Here is a 14014-nt window from a genome sequence, read left to right on the forward strand (position 1 = left end):
TCTCATTTTATCCATAACGACAGGGGAGTAATTATTTCTTTACTTAGCATTGTAGTATAATTAACGTACCTAAAATAATTAAGTAATATAAACTCGTCTTCATAAAAGAAATTTAATTGGGGGTGGATATCTTGAGAAGATGATCTCTCAAATCATAGAAAAAAATTGTTTGACCTCATAGTTATAGAAGAAGATGAATCAGACTAAAAATACAATTACATAGCTAAATATAACGAAACCGTAAAAAATTATAAAAAAATATAATGAAACCGTAAATAGCAACAAAGACCACATTGCCTTTCCATCATAAACAACAAGTAGAACAATAGGGAAAATGTTTATATAAGCCTGTGGAATGCAACTTTAAATGAATATTTCGGCCGTATATCCATGGACCATCCTCAGCAAGACAAATGAAAAAAGAATTTAAAATAACGCACATTAACATACAATCATTAAAACTAAAACATTCTCAAAACAGTCCTAGCATCATTACTTGAGGGAAGTTCAAGCAGGACTGATACATCAAGCAAAGTGAAAAAAAAAGACAAGTTGACTCAAGTGGAATCAAAACATTTACAAACAAGCTCTTAAAGCTAATCTTGCCTTTTTGGCAGCCCGCCAAAAAGTTCTGTCCTTAACAGGTTGAGTGGTATTGTTTACTGCTTTTTTAATATAATTTGTTGAATCATTTTTAATTAAATTTGTATATAAGGCAATAAATGAATATTCCCACAAAACCCTATTTAAAAAATATTATTATTTATTTTTATTCTAATTTCAATTGCCTCTTGACCAGCCTGCTTTATGCCTAAGTCATTGCTAATAAGGGAAGTTTCTTCAAAAAGCATTTTACGGCTAGGATTATCAAAAATATGACTGCTTAAAGCAGAATCAACAAGACATAAAAATACATATATGTATTATACATATATGCATATGTACATATACATATGAAGAAAAACACATTTACTACCATGACTCAGGATCATACTGATAAGTCTGCAAATATAATTATAACCGAATTAAAGAATCTAAAAACAAAATGGTAAAATCACCCCACAATTGTATAGTAAATTTTTCCCTTATGGTAGCTTCTGTCCAAAATTTTATGTTTTACCAAAATTACACAAGCAAAGGTATTCGGTTAAGCCCTATTGTACCCTGCTTCCAGTATTGGAAAGTGTTTATGTACAGTCTTCAAACCTTAGCTCTATTCCCAAAAATTGTACATAAGTAATTAGGTAGATTTAGTGGAAAAACTTGAAAATGCAAGCATTTCAGAAAATACAATAGTAAGTAGTTTTGACATAGTTTCTATATATACTAATATTGCGGTGGCAATATCTGAGCAATTATTAAAATATAAAAATAAAAGAAAATTATCATTTAATTGAGGATTCAACAACAGGAATAGATTGCAAGGTTTTAATGCCCCTAATCAAAATTTTTAATTAGCATTCAATGTATTTTGACCTTAGTAATTATTTTTATCAATAAATAAAGGGTCTTCCAATGGGGGTACCTCTAAAAATTGGAATAAAAATTGAACACCTTAAAAATTGGGCTTTAGCTTTATAGTTTTTAAAACATATCTATTGGGGGTGTTAAATGGATGATATAATGCCACTTTTAAATTAAGGGGAAAGTGAACTTAAGGGTTTTCTAGATCACCTTAATACAAATGACCAAAATCTTCAGTTTACCCTAGAAATTGAAATTGCAAATAAATAACCATTTCTGGATGTATTAATTATCTATAGCATTGATAAACTGGGTCTGACAATTTAGAGACATACTTTTTGGGAACAGTTATTCTATTGTCTTTATTAATAATAAAATTAGCCAAAGACTGGCAAGACACTTTCATAAAATTAAGTTCTTTTGCCATGCAAAGCTCCTGACAATTCCTAAAATATATTTTACCTATTGTCTTTATTAATAATAGAATTAGCCAAAGACTGGCAAGACACTTTCATAAAATCAAGCTCTTTTGCCATGCAAAGCTCCTGACAATTCCTAAAATATATTTTACCTTCTTATATTCCAAGAGTCGCTACAAATAAAAAAAAAAGTTTGCAGAGAAAATAATTTGTATGTAGTACTTACTAATACTTTCAAAATCATGAACTTTCTAAACTCTGGTAAAGATATGACCCCAGTTACTTGCCAAAGAGGGGTTCATCAAATACCATGTGTGGCAACTATTATGTTGGTAGAGCCTGTCAAAATTTAGAAAAACGTCTAAAACAGCACAAAGATGACATAACTGAAGCTTTAAATTCTAATAGTACAAATATTTCTTTGGTTCTGCTTTAAGCCATCATATTTTCGATGATCCTAGCCATAAAACGCTTTTTGAAGAAACTTCCCTTATTAGCAATAATTTAGGCATAAAACAGGTTGTTCAAGAGGCAATTGAAATTATATTTCACTTCGCTTGATGTACCAGTTCTAGCTGAACTTCCCTCAAGTAATGATGCTAGGACTGTTTAGAAATTATTTTAGTTTTAATGATTGTATTTTAATGTGAGTTCTTTTATACTCTTTTTTCATTTGTTTTGCTAATGGCAGCCCTTGGATATACGGTTAAAATATTCATTTAATATTTAAATATTGGATTCCATTTAATATTTAATAGGATTCCACTGTCTTATATAAAAAAAATAAAAAATTTCCCTATTGTTCTACTTCTTGTTCAAAATAAAACCACTTATAAATCATAACTAGCACAATGGTTTTTACTAAACAGTGGAAAGGATGTAATACTAAAAAACATACAAAGTAGTGTACAGAGAATGCCTTCTTGTTGTGAGAAATTCTATGTGGGCTGGACAAAGCCAAATTTAGAAAATCTACTCAAACAAAATAAAATTGCAATAAATTACACTTACAATGTAACAAAAAACCTAAAGAGTTTGGACCCAGTAGCTCTGGAACATTTACTGAATGTTTAATACTAATGTTTTTGATCAGACAAAAATATTCAATAGTTGTGCTGGACTTTCCAAGAAGTTCTAGAGGAATAATAGAAATTATAATAAAGAGGCCTAGCTACTGGGAGGAATAGTGTTTTAGAGATAAAGAGGAATTGCAGTCTAATTAAAAGAGAGTTCAAAACCTTACATACTTCAAATAATGGCATTCTACTTAATCAGCCCAAAACAAGTTTGAACCTTGTAAAAAATGACAAACTGATTTGAACTTAAGAAAAAATCAAATAACTTTGGCTAAAGGGACAAACAAAAAGGTCTATTCAACTTATCAAACATAATAGGATACAGCTTTCTTGAACTGTAATTAATTATATTTTTTTTAACCCAGGGAATATATATGTTGTTTCAAATAAACAGACTGCTGGTACCTTATTTTCTTAAATCTAGTTATTATAGAGCAGCCTGACCTTTCTTGCCTTCTTGGCCTTACTGTGTGCATTTGTGACAGCTAAAGGTGGAATGATGTATTTTTTCAAAAGTAGTTTTCTTTTTTATCAGTTGTTTTCATTTTAATTTTGTATAGAGTTTGTGTTTTCCCTCTATATGTTTTGTATATGCAAGGTTAGTTTCTTTCCTTTTTCTTATTTCCCCTGTTGTTAAAGGCTTCCAGACATTAGGTCAGCATATTTGGATTTTATATTACTAATGAAAGCTTTTTGGTATTGTTAATTATCCATTGTCTTACTAAGAAATAGTATCCATTTTTTATGGTTCCATTTTGTTTTAATAGTAACAAGAAATTATAAGAAATTATATGGTAAATAGAAGTCTAAGAAATTATATATGCATGTATTTAACCTTCCTGCTGTTCATCTAGGCATAAGAGAGGACTAGGATATCATTAAACTGGAAACAACTATGTAGATGACACAGATACAAATTTTTTTAGCATTGACCTAAGAATTTAAAATTATAGCATTTAGTTTAGAAGGGGGGATGAACTCTTACTTTTTTTTCTTTTTTTAAGAAACAACAAAGAAAGAAAATTAGTGAAATGTTTTATACAACAACATTTTTTTCAAGGATGTGGGTCTGGTCCTAGAAATGGTTTTGAATGGTCCTGCATCATTGTCATCATTATTTGGTTCTAATGCCCAACAAAGTCAAAGTGAAAAAAAAACAGCAAATTTTTGTATGTAGCCTAGAGTTATATCCTGCTCTATTATAGGGTCTAATATACAATTCTAGTAGCAAAGATTATTATGGGCCATTTGGAAATTTCACTGAATGGGGAATATCACTAAATAGTACAATTCTTCTGGTTTTTGCATTGCAAGGTGAATTTAGCAGTAAGTATTGGCTGTGCACAATTTTTAAAATCCCATATTATAGATTGTTGTTATTTTGGAAAGTAGTTGAATTGGGTGATTGAAACTTTTGAAGTTATAATTTGGGTTTATTTCAATTGCAGGTAGACATGGAAGTCTGAGTTTTTGGTAAGAAAAGATATTTTTTGTGTGTTAGGATCAGCAGCAAGACAGGCCTAGGCTACTAATCCTTTATCTGCTCAAAGTTAATTAGCAGCCAATAGAATATTACTAAAATTGTAAATTTGGAGACAATTCTATTACTTACATAGGGACAAGTTAAATGCAATACTTAATGGTTCTTTTATACCATTTCCAAAAATAACAAACATTTCTCTTGTAAAACTAATTTAAATCCCTTGAATGAATATTGGCACTAACAGGAGGAGACATTCAAAGAAACTGTTCAAGTTACCTGTCAAAACTCAACACTGACGTCAGTTTCTCTCCAGCTGTGTAGTAAACCACTAGAATAGCCTCTCAAATAAAACAGAGTCAGCACCCAATAATGAGGTTTTCAAGAAGTCACTGGATGTTAAATGGAATAGTGGTCCTTGGAAGTGCCATTGGGATGTATTTGATTCTTAATCATTCACATCAAGTGTGGAGCAATTAACAGATCACAATGGATCTTAATTTACTCTAAAGTGCAAATTAAGGTAATGAACCTTAAAGTGACACCAAATCTGTGTCACTACTTTACAAGAGCAGTGATAATACAATATTACAATCATCTTTGGTAAAGATGTAAAATAACAGCTCTCCAGAGGGACGTATCTTAACAAAATTAAAGTAGTAGGATTATCATTATATTCCTTATTTTATGCTCCTTTTTGACATAGCAGACATTATCCTGAAAATGCATCCCCCTGCCTGAGTGACCCATTTAAACACTGATATCTTTCTTTGCTGTTTTTACTATTTAATGTGTATCTGCTGTGCAGATACACATTATACACCAGGACATACACGACACCCATTATACACTATGAAGATATCTAGTTTAGCTCAAGCATTGATTGAATATGGATAAAAATAATATTTTAATAGTATACCCTAAGGGTATACTAGTCTGAGATACCCTTAAGGGGAAAAGGGGTTTTCAGGGTCCCTTTATTTTAAAATTTGAGTAATAAATATTAGAAACATGATAATCTGACTGATATAAACAAGCTACATATTATAAAGTAACAAATTCTCTGTTTTAGTGTTTTCTTTTAGTTTAATATGATATTCTAAGTCTATATAAAAGACCATCAAGGATGGCAGGGTGAATTTTAACAAAGACAAGTTTATGCATAAAAAGAATATAAAATTAGCAATATAAAAATACCTCTCCTTTAGCTTTAGCATGTCTCCTTCTAGAGAGCCACAATTCTGCGCCTTTATGTTCAATTTTTTATCTTATCTTCCTTTCCAATATAACCTAAGTCATTACCCTGACATTGCACCCCAATAATCGCCCCTAATTGCCCCTTATACAGTCCTAGAATATTTCTTTGTTGTCTATCATCTTGTGATGTGTTATGTATTCTTAGTTAAAATGGATTTGCTGAAATCTTTACTTGCAAAAAACACAATATTTAAGTCATTTTAGTGGAAATATTGGACTCAGGTGTCACTTTAGAGTTTATTTAAGGCCTCTAGATTGAGTTTGTAAGTAAAAAACTTATTGCATCTGAAAAGAGCGTAAAAAAGACATCAACTAGACCTACTTTGCCTGAGCAACGTTAAGTGTTGTGGCAACCTTTGTCCGGCTTCGCCAAATAAAGTGTTGCAAGAGCAACACTTTGGTTTTGTTTCTTTGCTATCAGTTAAACGCTGATGTTGTCAGCCAATCAAAGCTTTTAAAACGTTTTGTTCAAAGAAGAACGCGATCAGTAATCACATGACCAAAGACTATTCCTCAGCATTGAAAAAACAACAATAACAAAAGAATATCGAAAGAAGGGACTAAATTGACTTTGCAGCCAGTTGAACTTTATCCTTTTCAATTGTAGACATCATGATTGATCAAGACTTGGAACAATATCTTATATAATCTAGTTGGTATTATAAAGCTATCCTTAACTTTTCAGGATCAAAATACCATAGATGACACTCTATTAATTATTACGAAACTGCCTTGTTGTTTTAGGTTATTGTTTGTATCCATTGTGTAAACACTTAATTCTAGATTACAATGAGTATGGGTAGGCTACACCAACTAGCAAAAGTTACAAACCCCTCTTCACTAAAGATAATTGTAGCCTAACAGACGATTATTACTTACAAGTCCCCTACATGTCTTACCACTGGAACCAACTTGGTCTTACCATCAAATACACTGGAAACAAATAATAGGTACACCAAATAGAAAAATTTGCAAACCCCTCACTGCTGAAGATGATTATGAGCTAACAGCCGATTTTTCCTTACAAGTCCCCTACATGTCTCACAATTGGTATCAGCTTATTTTTGGTTTCAGTGTGTACCCTACTACTGAAGTTGTCAACCCCTTGAAACTTTAAAACTAGTATATCTTATGAAGGAATTTTTGTACCAAAAAATGAATGACATGTACTTTGATCAGCTCACCATGAGCTATCAATTGCTGTCGAAAAAAAATTCTATCTGTCTTAGTTCAAAAGTTGATTTTTTTGCAGTAGGCCAACTTTCTAACATCACCACTTAGAAAGGAGCAAAGGATACACTCCAATTTCTTTAGCAATGACAAAACTTTTAAAGTTTAAGAGGTACATCTGATAACATTTCTCTACCTCAATCACAAGTCCAAAAAAACAAATGATAAACCCAGCCAAAATCACAGCAGCACTTTTGGACCCATGGGAAAATGCTGCTTTTTTGCTTCTGTAAATTTTTCTATTTATCACTCAAAGAAGATATATTGGCTGTGGGGTCAGGTAACTGCCGCATATATTTAACACTTGTAGATTTTAGTCCATCTTCAATTTGAAAGTGGTGCCTGTCTGTGAGAATGGAGCTTTCCACTTGAAAGCAGGAACATGGTTTGATCAAACAAAAGCTTGGCTGCACAACTTCAGATACTCCTCTCTGACATAGGCTACATAACTCCACTTCACTTTGCACACCATAGGCTCTGGCCCGTGGACAAGCAAAAACCATCCTTTTTGGCCTTAGGCAAGAGTTCTGCAGAGCTTTCCAAAATGTAATGCCATATTCATCAATCCAGCCTGAGGTCCACACTTTCCATAAAAACCACACGGATTAGACCCTTACTAGTTTCCAGGAATAAGCTGACATAAGCAGCATAGAAAAAAAAAAAACAGGACAAAACCAAAGTGTTGCTCTTGCAACACAATAACTGGGTTCACTGTGTTCCAATACATAAAATACCACCTAAAAGGGCCTAATTTCAGTACTTTGGTAGAGAGGGCAAGAGTGGGTCTATGCCCAGAGACCCACTCTTAAGGGATATCCTTAAGGGGAAAAGGGGTTTTCAGGGTCCCTTTATTAGAAAACTTTTAAAAGCTACAAGCCTAAACATGTTTTTAAGCTGTCTGAAATCTTCTCTAAGCAGTAACAACAAAAAGTTACTATTTAGCAAGTAGTTACATGCTTCATTCCAAAAATTTAACCAAAACATAATAAACAATATGAACATACAAAACAAAGATAAAATTAAGTTGATAAGATAAAAGATAAAGTTAAGTCCTGCTTCTGGGCCTATCTAGTAGTGGAGCCTTTAGGTAGTGGAGGCAGCCTCCACTTTATCTAGTAGTGGAGCCTATCTAGTAGTGGAGTAGTGGAGCCTTTAGGCAGCGGTTAGGCGGCAGTGTTGATGTTAATCTGTTAAAAAACTAGGGAATTAGCCTAGAATGGAGACTATTGAGAAGGAAACACATTAAGAAAACAGCTGTCACTTCATAATTTACAGAAAAACTGTAATTTATATACATTGAAGGTTCTTCTACTGTACTTTACACCCCCCCCCCTGCCCCATCCCTAAAGTGTAGCCAAAATATATAGCCTAAATTATGTTTTCTATGGTTCTTGTTTTAACCAGTGAAATCAAATCAATGCTGATGAAATCAAAAAATAGAAAACACATAGGAAATTTACAGGCCTACCTTTGGCTACACATTTTGACAGCAAAGGGTTTGGAAGGTAGAATACAATGGAACCACCTTCAAAATCTGTCAACTACAGTTTTTCTGTATAATACAAATTCAGAATTATTTTCTTCTCAATTGCCCTTGTCTAATTCTAGGATCATGTCAATGCATAAATGAGCTTCAATTGTACATATTAGTTGAGTCAAATTTTATATTTTGACAAAATAAAGTTAACCTGACAACACAGGAACCAGTTACTCCCTAGCCTAATTATAATTTTTATGCTAACTAAACAAAATATAATATTTTCCAAATATTTGGGGGGGGGGAGAAACATCTCTCATCATATGTTGCATATGACCCAAATTTCATATAGGCCTATAGCAAAAAACTGTTTAACTAGCCAACACTTTATAAAATGGCCCATTTTTGTGCATTAGCCTAGGCCCTAGATTAGGCTAGGGAAATACCCCAGTACTCAGACAGCACCTACTCTAATGGCAACAATAAGGAAAAGTGGTGGTAAAATTTTACTTTAGCTAATTTAGGCTATCTTAGAAAGGGGTTAGGTTAGGAAATTGAAACTTTTATGGATCAGTCTAAAGGCTAAAGTATATCCCAGGGAATGTATTTTGAAGTACCTACCTCAGTAAATATTTCACAGTTCATATAATTGACTTACCAATAAAGTGAACATACCACTTGATGCTTTTTTTTATGTTCTTTACAAATATAATAATTGTTTCAATCACAAATTCAAATTTAAGCACTTTTTAAACTCATTTTAAACTCACAAAAATGATCAAAATATGAGGTATAAAAAGGCTTGAAACATTGGTCTCAAACTTTGAACATAGCACTCAATGCCTTTTTTTATGTTCTTTATAAATATAATAATCACTTCTATCATAAATTCAAATTTAAGCACTTATCCAGCTCTTAAAATTCTTTTTCCTTGATGCCAAATTTTCAAATAAATTATAGGTTTTTGGTTGTTTTCAACAAGATAAAACTATATTTTATCAGCATCATTATTATTTATAGTTAGGTTAGGCTGGGTTAGTTGGTTAGGTCAAAAAGTGCTTAAATCTGAATTTGTGATAAAAGTAATTATTATATTTGTAAAGAACATAAAAAAAGGATTTGAGTGCCATGAATGAATGAATGAATGAACTTTATTACCCATAAAGTATAAAAAAACACAAAGTACAGAGTATTATAAATAAATATAAATAAATACAATAAACAGTGAAGAAAAACAAAATTCAAACTAACAAAAGACAATATGGACTAATCAACCAGTATCAATATGGAAAAAAGGCTGCAGAGGGTCATAAACGTGAATAAAGTTGACAGTCTTTTTACATAAATCATCACTGGAAGACCGAATCCGAGAAGACACATCTACTAAACCAAATCGAGCAATTATTTTTTTGTTTTGGTGCCATCTAGGAAGCCGGAGGAGGAATTTGCAATATCTGAAATAAGCCGTACATAGAGTATGTCGATCTTTCTTATGGAACAGATGAGCCATGCCTGATAAAAACAAAAGCACAGGGGCGCAATAAGCATTATAAATCATGCACAAACCATTGCAGTTGTAATGGCTTTTGTTTGGGGATATTTTTCCGTAAGCGACGCGTAGGTTTTTCACGGCTTGATTCACTAGGGATGAACAGGTAGCAGAAAGTGTTGGGCCAAAACACAGACCAAGCCAACTAACTAAAGAAGAACATGGTAGAACTGCAGTCCCAGTAACGAATGGAGTGACTGCATAAGGGCTATTAAAACAAATAAACTCGCATTTAGATGCATTAACTGACAGTCCAATCTTAGATAGTTCATTGGTTAATATAGTAAAATTAGAAAGCAATCCACCACGAGTCCGGGCAACAAGAAGAACGTCATCTGCATATGCAATAGAAGACAAACCAGTATTACCATAAAAAACAGAACTTCTAAGGGGATGCAGGCATGATGCAAGCATGCATTTAAATATATTTGGAGACAATACGGCACCTTGCCAAACTCCCTTATTAATTTATTACACTCCCTTATTACACTATGTTCACTTTATTAGTAAGTCAATTATATGAACTGCAAAATATTTACCCTTACCACTACTCCTTCTCTCTCAAGAGTGTCCTTAAATTTGCTTACAATGAGAGGTCTATAGCCTATCTAGGCTATTGAAGTTTTGACAAAACAACATTTGACCTTAAATTTCACTAATTTTTGAAAATACAATTCCTGGTATTTAATTACAATTTCAAGCCATATCAAGTTGTATTCTTTTTTTAATTTAGGAAATATAACCTTATAAATTGGGATTAAGGAAAGTTGTAAAGCTGGAAAAAAAATTGTTGGATGCAATTAAGCAGAAAATCTATTTTGCAAGGTTTCATTGGTAAAATTCTAGTTAATTGACTTCTTGCTATCTCAGAAAGGGTTTAGGTTAGGAAAATGAAACTTTCAGGGATAAATCTACAGACTAAAGTATGTCCTGGGAAGGTATTTTGAAGCAACTACCTCCACTCCTCCCTTTAGAAGGCCCTGACCTTTACAAATATGTGTGTTATAAAAGTGAAACCTTGCAAAATAGATCTTCTGCTTAATTGAAGCACAACAAAATTGTTTTCAGCTTCATAACTTTGCTCAATTCGATTTTATAAGGTTTTAAAGATATGCAAATACATTTCCTAAATTAAAAAAAACAAACAATGATATGGCTCAAAATTCTACTCAAATAACAGGAATTGCATTTTCAGAACTAAAGGCAGAGAAAAAGCAACTAGTAACAGAAAATTAAGGTAAAATGTTGTTTTGTCAACATTTCAATAGGTGTAGGCAAATTTCAGGGCCCTCTAAAGGGAGAAGGAGTGGAGGTGGAGACTTTAAAATACCTTCCTGGGACATGCTTTAGCCTGTAGACCCATCCCTGAAAGCTTCCTTTTCCTAACCTAAACCCTTTCTGAGATAGCAAGAAGTCAATTAACTAGAATTTTACCATTTCACTTTTGTAACACACATATTTTTAAGTAAATAACCTCTGAGACCTCACTGGCTAATCATGACAAAACAGGTCAGGATCCTCTAGAGGGAGAGGTAGTGGGTACTGGGGCACTTTGATCACTCCACCTATTCTGGGACAGAATCTTTGATTGGATTACAACATGTCCAATACTGGGACAAAAGACTTTAATCTTGGACACCCAATCTGTACATTTTTCTGGGTTGCCTCCAAAAAACCTGTTGTCTTTTGTCCCAGTATTGGACATGTTGCAATCCAACCAAAGATTCTGTCCCAGAATAGGCAGAGTGATTGAAGTGTCCCAGTACTGGTTGGTCATCTTACCCTAGGTATTTCAAAATAGGCCTACCTTCCCAGGAAATGCTTTAAATCCATTCCTGAAGTTTCATTTACCTAACCTAATGCCTTTCCGTGATAGTCAAAAGTAGCTAAAGTAGAGTTTTACCAAGGTGGTGCCTAATTTTTGTGAGATGAGACCACTAATCTAATCCTGGAAAAGTATTTTGCTTAAAATGTAACTTTGGCAAATAGGCATATAAATTTTCATATTGGATAAGAGAAAAAGACACGAGTAGAGATGGCACAGTTAGAATACCAACACCATGATTTTAGAATTCTAATTTACTAAATTTACATATAGCTTTTGGAAAAATACCTGAATTAACAATGAGTAACTTAATTGTAATGTTTTCTAATTTCAAACTTATTGCGTCTTTTTTGAAATCCTACAGATATTAAGCACGCCTGTTATCTATAATTTTTCTAGACAGAAAAGCACGATTTGTGGAGGCACATCATAGCTGATGAAAAGATTGTGAGCCTAATTTGTTTTTTTGAATACATATAATCATAAATCAGGCTTTTTGGTGATTTTTGGTTGCTTCAACCAATCGATAAAAGAATCAGTTTAACCAGCCACCAAAACGAAATTGTATGTTACTTGACGAACGTCCAGTAATCTTATTACATTAATAATACATTTTATTACAAAAATAATAAAACGTCCAATAATCCAATAAGGGTCGGGGTTTTTTGGTGAGCAGGTGGTTGCTTCAACAGATCGATACAAAGAATTATTTTTACCAGCCACCAAAACGAATTTGCATGTTACTAGACTAACGTCCAATAATCTTTTTACCTTTTTTATTTCTGGTGATCAGTAGCCAATTGTAAGTATTCGATTGCACTCTAATGCATGTATTGGAATATAACGCAAATAATTAAAGGAAGGCAAGTCCTGCATCAATAAGTTTTCCTTTCAGTCCAGACCTGCAACACTCAAAAGACTTAAAACTATATGATCTCTGGCTCCTTTTAAAAATTAAAATCGTGCTTAAACAAAAGGTTTGGAATGTAATCCTGACATTGAGAGGGCCAATAAACAAAAAGGTTTTGAAAATAATCCTGACATTGAGAGGGCCAAGACAAAGTAGCTGAAGACCCTTCAAAAAGAAAATTTTAGGAAAATTTACAGTCAGGATTCTAACAATAGGATATATACATCATGATTACACCTGTAGGGTTAACCTTATAAAAATTAAAATCTAACCCATAATAGCCGAGGGTTTAAAAAATAAATTTAAGAAAAAAACTGTCAAGTAATAAAGAATCATCATTTGAACCTGATTCAAGAAGAGTAAGAATTATTTTAGTCAAGCTTAACGGTAAAAGTCATATGCGACAAATTCATTGGAAATTTGGAGAACAGCGTGAAGCTTCAACAAAATGGTGTCTCGCCAAAATTAACTCTACAGTTGAAATTAATTTAGGCAAAAGTTCCTTTAAGAGAATCAAAGAGAAAAAGTAATTAATACAGAGGTCCAAGTGAAGAATTATTATTGCACCATTCAACTGGGTGTTTTTGCCCGTATGTCATCAGTTTCTCAAGCTTCTAGCACGCGATAGCGTCATAACGCGTAGGCAAAAATCACCCAGATACTGTATTCTTCTTTTAAATCCGGGCTGAAGCGGTAGCTAGCTACCTAGTAAAAAACGAACCAGTCTAATACAAAGAAATGTAATAGTCCATAACTCTTGAAAATAGAATCAGATCAAAACAAGAAGCACACTGTTAGAATTGCCTTGTCTGGAGCCCCTATATAGGAGACTTACCGTCCCTTGGCTTGAATAAAAAATAAATTCAAATAGAATCAGATGTTTACAAAAAAAAATTTGTTTTTTTTTTTACGTGTTATTTTCTATAACACGGAAGTAGCTTATAATATTAACATGAGGAATTTGTCAAATCTACGTGCTTTTTTAATTAAAAATGACATATTTCAAATAAAATCAATATTTTTACAAAGAACTGCATTTTCATTTACTAAATAATGAATTTCGTTATTGTTTTGTTAGAACCATATATGACGTAAATAGGAAAACACTGTATTATGACGATAGCTCTGATGGCATCAGTACATCATGAAGTCATCATTATTATATAATCTGGGTTGCAGCAGTTGCTGGCAACTGGGTAAGAAAAAATCGCGTCCTATACAAAGAAATGAAGCACCCCATAACTTCTAAAAATAGAGTCAGATCAAACTACAGAATACTTCATTAGAACCGTCCTGTATAAAATATTAATCAAGGATGCTTACAACC

At 32.8% G+C, this 14014-nt stretch overlaps 1 protein-coding gene across 6 annotated transcripts in view; it reads right to left on the reverse strand.

Annotated features, from left to right (window-relative positions):
- Positions 1 to 14014, reverse strand: part of LOC136033178 (threonylcarbamoyladenosine tRNA methylthiotransferase-like) — a 70170-nt gene that overhangs the window by 48611 nt on the left and 7545 nt on the right. The window contains exons 1-2 of one of the 6 annotated variants that reach the window (XM_065713873.1): positions 12066 to 12135; positions 4719 to 4782 (exon numbers count right to left, since the gene is read on the reverse strand). The exons of 1 other annotated variant lie outside the window; for it this stretch is intronic. The gene's annotated coding sequence lies outside the window, so the exon portion shown is untranslated. Of the gene's footprint in view, positions 1 to 2035; positions 2059 to 4571; positions 4593 to 4718; positions 4783 to 11855; positions 11958 to 12065; positions 12136 to 14014 lie in introns of those variants that run through there. 4 more of the 6 variants (XM_065713872.1, XM_065713875.1, XM_065713876.1 and 1 more) reach the window with 4 other exon arrangements.

The sequence above is a fragment of the Artemia franciscana genome, chromosome 11 (genome assembly GCF_032884065.1).
Source record: "Artemia franciscana chromosome 11, ASM3288406v1, whole genome shotgun sequence".
NCBI classification, from domain to species: domain Eukaryota; kingdom Metazoa; phylum Arthropoda; class Branchiopoda; order Anostraca; family Artemiidae; genus Artemia; species Artemia franciscana.